Source organism: Conger conger, chromosome 6 (genome assembly GCF_963514075.1).
Source record: "Conger conger chromosome 6, fConCon1.1, whole genome shotgun sequence".
Taxonomy (NCBI): Eukaryota; Metazoa; Chordata; class Actinopteri; order Anguilliformes; family Congridae; genus Conger; species Conger conger.
Genome location: NC_083765.1, coordinates 46038237 through 46052697, shown reverse-complemented (window position 1 = coordinate 46052697; position 14461 = coordinate 46038237).

The following is a 14461-nucleotide window of genomic DNA, read 5'->3' as shown; positions in this document are numbered from 1 at the left end:
CTTCATATGCAGCTCAACAGCTGTGTTACTTGCACCTGATGAACCTGCTCATAAGCATCAAGGCACTGCAATCCCAGTTGACTAAAACCTTCCATCTCTGGGTGATGAGTTTGTGACTAAAACCTTCCATCTCTGGGTGATGAGTTTGTGACTAAAACCTTCCATCTCTGGGTGATGAGTTTGTGACTAAAACCTTCCATCTCTGGGTGATGAGTTTGTGACTAAAACCTTCCATCTCTGGGTGATGAGTTTGTGACTAAAACCTTCCATCTCTGGGTGATGGGTTTGTGACTAAAACCTTCCATCTCTGGGTGATGAGTTTGTGACTAAAACCTTCCATCTCTGGGTGATGAGTTTGTGACTAAAACCTTCCATCTCTGGGTGATGGGTTTGTGACTAAAACCTTCCATCTCTGGGTGATGAGTTTGGTTTGGTTGGTCTTCCCCTCAGAAGTCTGCGTCTCATGAAAAGGGGTCCCCCCACCACAGCCCACACAATCCCAGCACAATTATATCCCGGTTCTGACAGGGCCCTGGGAACTGTCCCAGCCTTGCCCTCCCACAGGGCTCACCTGGGCCTAGCTGTTTTTTTCTGTAGGATATGTTTCTGTTTCTGCGAATATGATGTCTTTGAAAGTCCCTATCCTTGATACACTTGCGAAAGTATCCATGACGCAAGGGCAATTAAACCTCAATTTAGAGCTGACCTGCCTCACATCGCATTTTTATTATTGCGGGCGCCAGCAAGCACACAATGATATATGGACCTTGTTTCAATATTATGTGCATTACTTTTCACCCGAACTGAACCTTGGAACATGTGGCAAATTTGCCTTCATGAGTTGCCCAGATTGAAATTTGCTTTGTAATCTTTGTCTGGATCACACGAAGGAGGGAAAAAAAACCAAGAGCAGAAAAAGACAATCTTTTGAAAATTATCACAATCCAAGCTCTGTGCTACCATTTCTCCTCCTTTATTTCAGTCCCTTTTCAAAATCCAATAGAGTGAATCCTGTACTATACTGAATGTTATTAAACTCTAATTCACTGATCTGATTATTGTGCAGAAAGTTGTCATTGGTGTCTTTGACCCTGTCAGTCATGTGCTAAGCAAGCTGTGGGGCTCCTTTTTCTGATTCGATTTGCCTTCACCCTCAAATGCAGCTTGTTTAGCTTTGCTTAAATATATCAACCAGTTCAGACAGCAAACTACGAGTTACCACAGCAACAGAAAATGTTCACTCTGAATTCAATTATGACTACATTCAATTACAAATATTCAGTATAGTTTGGACACGTTATACGGGAGAATATGCCAGTAGGGTATTTAAAGAATCCATTTCTTTCTCTTTGGAAGACTCATCAGTTGGGGCTGCAGCAGTAATAAATGAGTCTATTTCTATGTGCATGAATTGCGGTTAATTCACTGGATTCCCTCCCATCTCCCTGACTGAGAAAACGGCAGTGTTATGAGGCCTGTTAGAAAATGCCATACTAAATTTAACTTAATCCCGAGAGATAAGAAATGGGAATTGCAGAAGACAGCTTGATAAATGCTCGAGTTCAGTTAGAACTAGTAATTTGGGGAAAAACCAATGGACTGATCTCTCATGCTGTAATCATGGCTTTGCAATAAACACTCACCAAAGGTGGATTTACATCCGGCTTTAATTAACATGTACATCAGTTATTAAAATGCATTACTGAGTGTAGCATTAGGTCAGGGCAAGGAAGACAATGCACATTGGCTCTGATTGAACTTATAAAACGTCCAAATGAGCTGGCTGAAAATGACAACATTTGGTGTTACAAAATTATGCATGGATTAAGAAATGAAGCAGGAATAGACCAGTAATACAGTGCAAGTGCCCTTTTCTATACTCTCTCTCTCTCTCTCTCTCTCTCACACACACACACACACACACACACACACACACACACACACACACAAAACCATGGTTGCATGAATTGTATCTAATTAATTCAAAGGCAGAAGAGGTCCTCTCTTCTGATGACTAATGATACCACATTACTTGTAATGTGACCATTAATGTGTGCTACTGGTTTAAAAATGTTCGGTCAATCCAAGCAATGTTTTCACCCTACATTAATCACATGTTCTCCAAGAGATCAGGATGCACTTTGCACAAATTGCATTGAAAAGGTTATCATATTTGTAATTGGAAATGTGTGTATGAATGATCTCTTGCTCATTTATGACAAGCCTTAAGCATGTTGAAATGACAGGCATTAAAATGTTATTGGGTATCCTTGTGTCATATGCGGTAGCATGTTTTATTTTGAAGTTTATTTTTTAATTATATTTAAAAGCAATAATCTCAGTACACCAGCATTCAGTCACGTACAGCCATTCTGGCATTGATATGTTTATGTATGTGTGCAGAGTGGAGAAAGGACAATGTAACTCATATATGAAAATCCTGTCTCCCTGGAAACATCCATATTTACAATATAGCAGCACTTTATACCAACCACTGCCATCAGAATTTAGAATGGGGATATGATGTGTAGCTGCACTGGGTGATATATGTATTATTTAGCAATGGAAATATTAGTTTTTATGAACTGAACCTGCTTGTGTTTGCTGTTGGTGGAGTCCAATCATTGATAAATTAGATTTGAACTTGATAAATAATACTGTTTGGCAACATAATTTGATTATTTATGCCCTTTTTAAAATAAACCTGTGGTCTGTGTCAGGTAATAAATGAGTTGTCAATGGCAATGCAACTATTTGTTTGTCTTGAAATCTAAGACAATTATTCAATGATACTGAGATTGCAGTACCACACAAAATCTTTCCAGAATGATGGAATGAACCGCAGCACCTTAATGGTTTCTTGGAAGGGTTGCTGAGGGAAAAAACAGACTATTTCATTGGCCAAAATTGAGTTCTTGGCTTCCTCATTCCATGCAAAAAACATGCCGAACTCACATCTCTGACTGGAGTGCAAAGACGGAAGCAATACATTAGGCGTTTCTTAGCCGCAGGATTTTTCATAAGAACCCATCAACCTCTCATTAACACAGTACTCATAACCCATAATCCTCTGCTGTCCTGGTGAGACAATTTCTAGCAGAAGTGGAGAGAGTGGTGGGAATAGAAAGCGAGAGGAAAGTGGTAAGCAACGGGGAGAAGAGAGAAAATATATTATTTTATTAAACTTTATTGTTCACCCTTTATGAAAATGTATCGTGCACTTAAACATGGAGGCATTCTGTGGAGGCAACACAACGTCTCATTCCTCACGATGCAACCACTGCTGGGGCGTGCAGGCCTTCAAAAAGGAGCTTCAGAAGTGGAGGAACTGAAACCGCGGCAGCTCCGGAATCGGTCGGCGCCGCTACCAAACTCGCAAATTAATTTAGCGGCGAATCTTTCTGCCTGCCAATTACATTATGTGTCATTCTGCTTTCGGCGGGTCTCTTCGTCATGTGAACAAGAGACATGACCACTTACATTACATTACATTACATTATTGGCATTTGGCAGACGCTCTTATCCAGAGCGACGTACAACAAAGTGCATACCCATAACCAGGGATAAGTTCGCTGAAAGACCCTAGAGGTAAGTACAATTTCAACTGCTACCTGTACAACAAAGATAAGGACAAGGGCCATTATTTTTTTTATTTTTTTTTTTTTTTTTTTTTTTTTTTTTTTTTTTTTTTTGAACAAACAAACAAACAGAGCAAAAGTCACCAAAGTTAACTATCCAAACACTGCTTACCTAGCCAACTAAAATACTGATACACAAGTCACAGAGACAACAATTAAGGTTCACAGGGAGGTAGGGAGGGATGGGGAGAGGTGCTGTTTGAAGAGGTGTGTCTTCAGCTTGCGCTTGAAGGTGGGGAGGGATTCTATAGTTCTGACCTCAACGGGGAGTTCGTTCCACCACCGTGGAGCCAGAACAGACAGTAGTCGTGAGCGTGAGGTGGAGGTTCTGAGAGGGGGAGGTGCCAAGCGGCCTGTGGAGGCTGAACGAAGAGGTCTGGCAGGGGTGTAGGGTCTGATGATTTTTTGCAGATAAGCTGGGGAAGACCCTTTAACTGCTTGGAAGGCTAGCACCAATGTTTTGAATTTGATGCGAGCCATGACAGGCAGCCAGTGGAGGGAAGTAAGCAGGGGGGTGACGTGTGAGTATTTGGGAAGGTTGAAGACCAGACGAGCTGCTGCATTCTGGATGAGTTGGAGGGGTCTGATGGCAGACGCTGGGAGGCCAGCCAAGAGGGAATTGCAGTAGTCCAGGCGGGACAGAACCATCGCTTGGACCAGGAGCTGGGTCGAGTAGGGGGTGAGAAAGGGGCGGATTCTCCGTATGTTGTATAGGAAGAACCTGCAAGACCGGGTCACCGCCGCAATGTTCTCGGAAAGGGACAGTCTGCTGTCCATCACCACGCCGAGGTTCCTTGCACTGGGTGACGGCGTGAGTGTGGTATCCCCGAGGGAAATGGAGAGATCCAGATGGGGAGAGGTATTAGCAGGGATGAATATCATTTCAGTTTTACCTGGGTTGAGCTTTAGATGGTGGTTGTCCATCCAGCTCTGGATGTCCCTCAGGCAAGCAGAGATACGGGCTGAAACCTGCGTATCAGACGGCGGGAACGAGACGAAGAGTTGGGTATCATCCGCATAGCAGTGGTAGGATAGCCCATGTGCAGTGATCACAGGGCCAAGGGAGCGAGTGTAGAGAGAAAAAAGAAGCGGGCCAAGGACTGAGCCCTGGGGAACTCCTGTGGCGAGGGGCCGAGGTGTCGATACCGAACCAGCCCAGGCAACCTGGAAGGAGCGACCAGAGAGGTAGGACTCAATCCAGTCCAGGGCTGTGCCACAGATGCCCGTTGCTGACAGGGCAGACAGGAGGATGGAGTGATCCACAGTGTCGAAGGCAGCAGAGAGATCTAGAAGAATGAGGACAGAGGAGAGGGAGGCTGCTCGTGCGGCATGAAGTGACTCACTGACGGAGAGGAGCGCAGTCTCTGTCGAGTGGCCCGATCTGAAGCCAGACTGATGGGGGTCTAGCAGGTTGTTGTTACCACTTGTCAAATCATGGCATCTTTCCAATTTTGCCTAAATAATTTAAGATGATATAATTCGGCGATAACGTAACTGTTTTGATTTGTGTTTTAGGGAAATTCTTAAAAGGCGAAATATAATTTCAGATGGAATGTGCACAGTAGCTGGAAACCAAAACCTAATTATATGCAGTAATGTACAGTAAGTAAGTGATGGCTGCCATTATCCAGGCTATCACATTACTTTACTTGGATACTAGAGGGTTGGCAGTCAAGATCTTCTAAAGCTGGAATCACATATTGTCTGTCCCCTGCTCAAAAAATCCAGCTAAGACCATCTGTGTGGCTGTGGAGCTGGTAGAGTACGCTCGTGGTCAGCCGGCGGACTAGCTGACTATATAGGCTGGTCAGCTTGTGAACAGGTGGTTGACCAGCTAAAAGTGTAGAGTTTTAAGCAGGGTCTGTCTGTGTATATACTGTAAATGTTGTACGTCTTTTCACCGGACAGGGGGCTACATACAGAAGTAGGTTTTAGTTAATAATGACGCTCATGTTCTTTAAATGAGCGGAGCTGTCCGTGGTGCTGAAACAGAATCCGCACTTATTCGCACTACATGACTCTCCGTCGTCTTGCATGTTGTGTGGGTTGCGGCATGAGCCGTTAGAACCGAGCCGAGAACATACTTTGGAAAACAGCAAAGAATTGGGTTATGTTTTGCGGAACAGATTTATGTCTTCATATTGTGAAACCATGCATTCGCCTGTGTATTAGCAGCATGGCTAAGCTTGGCAGGCATTATTTCCTCTTGTATCATGTTGGCATGGAGTAAAGTGAAAATCTCTGGGGCAGCCTGTTCTCCCAGACCCACAGCGTTACCCGAGCTAGCACTACTTTTATCCTCCTGAGAGACGGTGATAGAGGCGGCATCAGTATTTTGTTTTGTTTTACATAATACTTCAATTGTCTTGGATGACAAAAACATGTTGCAATGAAAATATATATAAAAATATTATTTATATGAATAATATTTTATGTCCATTGTAGGTTTCAGCAAAGAACAATATGTGATTCTTGAGATTGTCCCCTACAGAGGACGGAAATGAACTGATCGGTCTGAGGAGAATATGACCGTGCAGCAGTACCTTTTTCCTGGAATTCCACTGTCATAATGGTTTTCACTCCAACCATAACAAAGCCAACCTCATTCAACAGCTAGACACGTCCTTGAGCTGCTAATTATTAGAATGAGTTGTGCCGAATTAGGGTTGTAATGAAAACCTACAGGATGGTTGATCTCCAGCAGCAGGGTCTGAAAGCACTGCTGTGCAGCATACACTCCCTCACACATATCTTAGGTTATACTTAGTTGAGCCTGTGGGAGAACCCTTTAAAATGGACCAACTGCCTGGCTCACTGATTGGTTGGAAAGCTCTTGCAGTATGTGCATTCAGCCACTAGAGGGACAAAATATCAAAGGCCCAAGCCAAGGCCCAGATCCAATTAACATCTGTCTTTAATGTTGAACAATGTAGAACGATTCAAAAATACCTGTTCGGTCCTCTTTTTAAAAAATCGTCAAAAAAACGTAGACATCGCTATGACTTTGTCCAGAAAAGATGAGATAAAATTAGATAAGAGGTACAGAAATAAGTACTAAGTAACAAGAGGTCTTTCAGCACTCTGGACAAAGGGCCCTGAATATGTACATTACTCAGAGCATTTTGAAGCTTCCTCTTGAAAGAAAGGGAAATCAAGACGCAAAACCCCTATGAACAAGGTATACCCTGTGAAAGCATCTTACTTCTGCTGCTCATACCCATTCAACAGAAGGTCCTTGAAGAGTACCGCTCTGGACAGGATGGTATGAAAGCGTGGAAGTGCAATGCAAGCAGAGAGAGTCACATTATTGCCGCACACAGGAGCTTTTCCGGCTAGTGAAATAACATCCTTCAGGCAGCGTATGCATCACGTGCATTATTCTTCTTAAGAACACAACAGTGACCGTGACTTATCCTGTCAGCATCAGAAGAAGCGATGGCTGCAGGATTATTATAACTCAATAGCGGGGGACATTATGCACAGAAGGAGAGCAGAAGCCAGTCTGTCGGGACGCAGGCAAGGCCTGCTGAGAGCTAGAAATGGCAATATTAAAATACAGCAGATCCATTACACTGCTAATAAAATCTCTCCCGTCTAATTTCCCCAAAGAGTGGGATGAAGAAAAGCCCATTCCGTCTCCATTACGCACCCTGAAGTACACTGACAGTGTACCTGCGGCTTGCTGTGTAGAGTAACAGTGTCTGTGGCTCAAACAGATATGGTCTCTAAGCCTGTGCAAGCAGGGACCGGATTGCTGGGAAAGATGGAATCATGGTATATATGAGACACATTAACCTCGGTTCAGACCTACAGGGGAGATCTGGGCGGGGACAACAGACAGACAGGAGCCATAATCCCCAGTCCCCCCTCTGGCTGTCTGGATAATCATCTAACCATTTTAAAATGGAACCCAGGAATGTTTTCACAAAAGGTCAGCAATTAATCTATGCAACTCCAGTCGCTGCAGTTTAAGGTTAATTTAGAAGTTGACTAGGGAAACAAAATGGAGAAAGTATTTAAGTGTTGCCATCAGTACACTCAAGGACTATCGACTGAGAACAGAGGCAAAAAAGCTACACCATTTACCCACTTTGCCATGGTTGTTATGAATTATCTTCCCTGCCCATTCTCTAATTACACAACCAGGGTAAAATTCCCAAAAGATTAATTTGAAATGATGCGGCAGTTGTGATTAATTACGTTCCTGTTCCCTGTAGTGACTTTACACCTCCTCTATGGTCTGCCTTTCTGCTGCATCAAATTAAAATCAACCCGTAAACTAATTAATATAATATTATTATAAGAACTGTGAATACCATGCGGTGGGGTTTGACACACCTCACAGAAGGATTGCTGCATATATCAGAAGAAGCTGGGAGTGATAAAAACACATGCCCATTTGCAATAAGAATGAGCCTGAGCCAAACAAAATGCTTGCTCTGTAGTCAGATAGGGAGCAGACACATACCAGGTTCAATTCATGTTTGCTATAAACTTTGACCTTTGTTATCAGCACTTGTCTTTAACTTTGAATTAAACCAGAAATATAAGTGTGATAGTTTTTCTTTGCAAACTGCTTGGTGAGTCAGTTTTAGTGATCATTGAACTTGCCAAATCAGTGTTAAGGACAAATGAAAGCAAACCTTTGACACTGACAAATAAGCAAAAGGATGTTTCTTTACAGAAAGTCTGGCTGGGTAGTTTTAGGGAGATTGCTGAACTTACCAAACCATGTTTGTGAAAAAATAGTAACCACTTTATTAGGTAGACCAGTACACCAGCTTGTTAATGCAAACATTTATTCAGCCAATATAAAAATAAAAGCATGTTCATGTAGTCAAGAGGTTCAGCTGTTTTTCAGACCAAATTTCAGAATGGGGAAGAAATGTGATCTAAGTGACTTTGACTGTGGAATGATTGTTGGTGCCAGACAGGGTGGTTTGAGTATCTCAGATACTGCTGATCTCCTTGGATTTCCACGCACAACAGTTTCTAGACATCCAGTGAGCAGCAGTTCTGTGGGCAGAAATCTGTTGTTAATGAGAGAGGTCAGAGGAGAAGGGCCTTACAATAACCAAATAAACCCACACATTATAACAGTGGTATGCAGAAGAGCATCTCTGAACACACAACGAATCAAACCTCTAAGTGGATAGGCTACAGCAGCGAAGACTTAAGTCTAAAAAAGAAGTCTAATAAATACCTAATAAAGTGCTCAATGAGTATATACAGTATATATTTGTGGTGAATTTGTGGTGAGGCCCAGTGTTGGAAACATTTTAGTTTCAGGGTTGGTATTTCAGTGAGAAGTGCATCGGTTCACCACAAAACAGGAACAGCAGCACAAAAACATCGACCCACGATGCACTGCATGGTCAGACAGGAACATTGTGTTCCAGATGAAATCTAATGAGATCACATTGGTTCAGCATTTATGTCTATTACCACAACTTTTGCGTTAAAAACTAATGAAAATTTTAATAATTTCTTTCTTCACAGTTTGCCAATATGGTGTTTGCAAAGCTCTTGCTGAGAAAGAGACACTTGATGTTTTAATAGGCTCATAAAGACTAATCTAATTGATTAGCAGCCATTTTAATATCTTCATAACAAAGCTCTGCCATATTCAAAACATGAGAAAATCTCTTCTGTCCTTTTACCATTTCCATTTTCCATTTCCTCAATGCAGTGACACTTGTATGGATGTTTGAATGGGAACCACACTCCACAGATCACCAATATATAACAAACTGATTAAAGGTTAGTCATTAGATTATTCATATATATATATATATCATCATATATACATCATATACATTACTGTGCAAAAGTATTAGGCACCTGTATAACATTCTGTACAAATAAGATTCTTTAAAAAATAATTCAATGAAAGGTCCTAAATAAACATGCTATACATTTTACATTACTTTTTACTAATTTGGCAGAATAGTTAAAAACTGAATCAAATCAATATTTTTAGTTGCCACCCTTCGGCGTTAAAACTGCATCACTCTATGATAGCCAATGCTGTCCTGCAGTTCTATAAGACTATCAGCAGGGAGGTTGTTCCAAGCATGTTGGAGAACTTGCCACAGTTCTTCTGCAGACATTGGTTGGCTCCTTGCTTCTGATCTCAGACAGCCATCAAGTTTTTATGCAAAAAGTAGTCAATTGCTTACAGTAATACTTTTAAAAATTAAAATACAAAAATATCTCTGTAAAATGAAATGAAAAATGAATATTTGGAAATCTCAAATGTGTTCTTTTATACTAACACACACAAAAAAATAAACACACATATATATATATATATATATATATATATATATATATATATATATATATATATATAATAGTCTAATAGTCTAATAAGAATGCTTTCAAAAATATAAATGTTAATAGTTTATTTTTATCAATTAACAAAATGCATGAACAGAAGAAGTGAATGAACAGAAGAAAAATCTAAATCAAATCAATATTTAGTGTGACCACCCTTTGCCACATTTCTTCTGTGGATTTAGGCTGCCTCAAATGTCTCTTCATGTAATCCCAGACAGACTCGATAATGTTGAGATCAGGGCTCTGTGGGGGTCATGCCATCACTTCCAGGACTCCTTGTTCTTCTTTACGCTGAAGATAGTTCTTAATGACATGGCTGTATGTTTGGGATCGTTGTCCTGCTGCAGAATAAATTTGGGTCCAATCACATGCCTCCCTGATGGTATTGCATGATGGGTAAGTATATGCCTGTACTTCTCAGCATTGAGGAGACCATTAATTCTCCAACTCCATTTGCAGAAATGCAGCCCCAAACTTGCAAGGAACCTCCATCATGCTTCACTATTGCCTGCAGACACTCATTCTTGCACTGCTCGCCTGCCCTTCGGCAAACAAACTGCCTTCTGCTACAGCCAAATATTTCACATTTTGACTCATCAGTCCAAACAACCTGCTACCATTTTTTCTGTACTTGTGTTTTCATGCATAGTTGAGTTGCTTGGCCTTGTTTCTACATCAGAGGTATGGCTTTTTGGTTGCAATTCTTCCATGAAGACCACTTCTGACCATACTTCTCCGCACAGTAGATGGGAGTACCTGGGTCCCACTGGTTTCTGCCAATTCTGAGCTGATGGCACTGCTGGACATCTTCCGATTGCAAAGGGAAGTAAGAAGTGTCTTTCATCTGCTGCACTAAGTGTCCTTGGCCGACCACTGCGTCTATGGTCCTCAATGTGGCCCGTTTCTTTGTGCTTCTTCAACAGTGCTTGGACAGCACATCTGGAAACCCCTGTCTGCCTTGACATTTCTGCCTGGGAGAGACCTTGCTGATGCAGTATAACTGCCTTGTTGGCTCAGCAGGTACGAACAGTCATCTGGAAGTCAGAGGGTTGCCGGTTCGATCCTGCCCTGGGTATGTCAAAGTACCCCTGAGCAAGACACCTCACCCCCAATTGCTCCTGATGCATTGTATGAAAGTATGTGTGTGAATGAGAAGCATCAGTTGTACAGCGCTTTGGATAAAGGCGCTATATAAATGCAGACATTTACCATTTACCTTGTGTCCTGTTGCTGTGCTCACTCTTGACATGGTGTATGACATTAAACTGTCTTCAGCAACCTCACCTTGGAAGCAGAGTTTGGCTGTTCCTTACGCAGTTTTAACCCTCCTACACACAGCTGTTTCTATTCTATTCTATTTCAGTTAATGATTGTGTTTCAACCTACATATTAAATTGATGATCATTAGCTCCTATTTGCTACAATTGGTTAATCACACACCTGACTATATGCCTACAAAATCCCTGACCTTGTGCAAGTGTACCTAGAAGAATTGATGCTGGTTTGAAGGCAATGGGTGGTCACACCAAATATTGGCTACTTTTTCCTTAAAAACTTGATCAAGGCTGTCTGAGATCTAACGCAAGGAGCTAACCAAATTGCAAATTGTTGTAAGCAAGCCTTATTGCATGCAGTACACATACAGTACACCTCTTATTTCTTTCAAAGATGCTCATTAGTGGAAGCATCAGCCTTTTAGGCAAAACTCAGGATCCAGCAATGGTGGCTGCAGTCCAAAAAAAGAACCTTTAATTACTTGAAAATTCACTGCATGATACACTTCACTTGCTGAATGTCATGTTTCAGTTATTTCCAAAGAAATAAGAAAGCCATAATTTTATGATTGAAAATGACTTCTGGAAATGCATATGAAGGATTTTCATGTTATGGCAGGGGAGGATGCCATTGGGGCCCAGCCTGCAGACCAGAGATCATCAAACCACAGTTCTTCAGGGCCAAGAACATCTCCCTTTACCTGGGAATCAGGTGTGGAGACAGTCTGGCCAATCAGTAGCACTAATTATTCAGTTAATTACCTGGGAGGAAAGAAAACCAGAGCTGGATTTGGATTTGAGGGCCAAATTTGATGATCCCTGCCGTAGACCCATACAGAGGACTCATTCATTAGTCAATTTCATAGTGTGAATTTCTGGTCAATTGAATAAACTTCATCATTTGAATTTGAATCAGCAAATTTTAATTTTAATCTTGAATATTACACTGAAATTTTGCAGGGGTTATCTTCCAGACATCTGTTCTGAAAGAAAATTATTTAGATTTTTTTGGCATAATACAAGTGTCTTGGGTGACAAAAGATGTTGCAGTGAAAATATTTTCATAATTAATTTAATTTATTTTAGTTTTATTGAATGCCCTTGTTGTGTAGGTTTCAGCATTACTGTATATAAATCTCTTGAGATTAAAACCAAAGACTCATGTCCCCAGCGGGGGACAGAAATGAACTGACGGGTCTTAGGAAGATATGTTTGCAAAGCTTCATAATTTGCTGTCAATAAAACATATCCTTGGCATAAGATTCATATTTGCATAGCTCCCGGTTTCCAAGGAGACAAATCTGCCTTCTGAAAAAGCAATATTGAGATGGCAGCATGGGTCAGGGAAAAGGATGGAAAATCTTGAAGATATTTCTTCTATGAATGCAAGTACCCTTTTCATCTTGACCGTGAGAAAAGGATAGTTAATCAGAAGTTAAGCATCCTGAATGCTGTTTACATGCTGAATGGACACAAACAGCATCAGAAACAAAGCCGTGACACACACTAGTAAAAAGATTTGTGAAAAATATCAGATGCTCCTTATTTGGAAGCCAAGATTAATGCATTTTTAATTTAAGATATTTCATTTCAGGATTTTATCCCTGTGCATCAATTATTCGGATTTGTCATTTCATTTATAAGTTTTAAACACAGGGCATGAGGCAGTAAAGCTGCTTATTTAAAATGATAGCCATTTCTCCTGGACATAGAATATAGGCAAGAACGTTGTCCAAGTCTGAGTCCAAGTCAGCTCCTACCCAGAATGCAAAAAATGTGGTCACACTTTTAATGAGAACAAATAACTCCAAGCACAATGATATTAATTTGTATCTTTTGTATATCATTCCCTGTGACTCGAGCAATATTATAATTTGCTTGGTTTTCCCCCAATACCGCACACCATCATCCAAGACTTTTTACATTTTACATTACATCATTTTATGTATTTACAAGATTAATTTACAGATGCAGCCCCTGGTTGATATTTCTGTACAGCCACAGTCATCCAGGTATTTCTGTATATTGGCACCAGGTACCGGGTCACTGAACTCACAAAATAAAAGGAAACAAAACCATAGCAAGAGATTGTAACAGTTGATATACAAAAGCAATCACAATTTTCCCTCCTGTTATGTTTGGGGTCAATTTGACCCCATTCAGTGTCTGATGTCTCTTAAAAACTAGTTAATCATTTTTTTAAATTGATACTGTGTGATTATTAAAATGTTTTAATTTGGTGGGATTAAATACTAAACATACAATAAACATAATGCTATTCAATGCCCTGTACCAATTTGGGATATAAATGTGTTGTGCAGTGTTATTTTGACCCTCTATGACGATATAAAATGTAAATATCGAAATATAGAAATATAGAAATATACATTCAAAAAGCTAGTAATGTGGGAGACAATAATTTGGGAAAGCTAGAAATGGGAGACAAATGTAACCCCCCCCCCCCTCCAAAAAGTAATAAAATCCAAACATAATATGAGGGTTAAAAAGAAGATTATCCAGCGAATATCTTCGTTGCAACACAATGCATCTAGCTGAGCATTTTTGTGGTTTTGTTCACAGTATTTATGAAGTTTACATTACATTACATGTACCCTATTGGATATTGGATATAAGTTTGGTCAGTGGCAGTCTCTGCAGGACCCGGGGTGTGTGTAGGACTGCACCCTGGGGACTTCCTCTCTGTAACACAGGGCCTGGGCCTGCAGCCTCACACTGTCCGGCTGGAGAATTGGCTCTCAGCACCTCCCGCTAATGTTCGGACCACCCGCTTCACTCCCGCGTGGGCGTGGGGGGATCACATGGGGCCGGCATCACCTCTCTCCAGGCCCGGTCGGGGGGCTGGGATCTGAGCCACGTTCTCCCCCCGCCATGGCTCGGGGGCGAGGCGCGAGTGCCGACATGTTTCCAGGCACATCCTGTCCGCCGCATGAGGCGCCGTCCATTTCATGCTTGTGTAATTATTGATGCATACAGTGGTGTGAAAAAGTGTTTGCCCCATTCCTGATTTCTTATTTTTTTGAATGTTTGTCACACTTAACTGTTTCAGATCATCAAACAAATTTAAATATTAGTCAAAGACAACACAAGTAAACACAAAATGCAGTTTTTAAATGAAGGTTTTTATTATTAAGGGAGAAAAAACCTACATGGCCTTGTGTGAAAAAGTGATTGCCCCCCCTGTTAAAACAC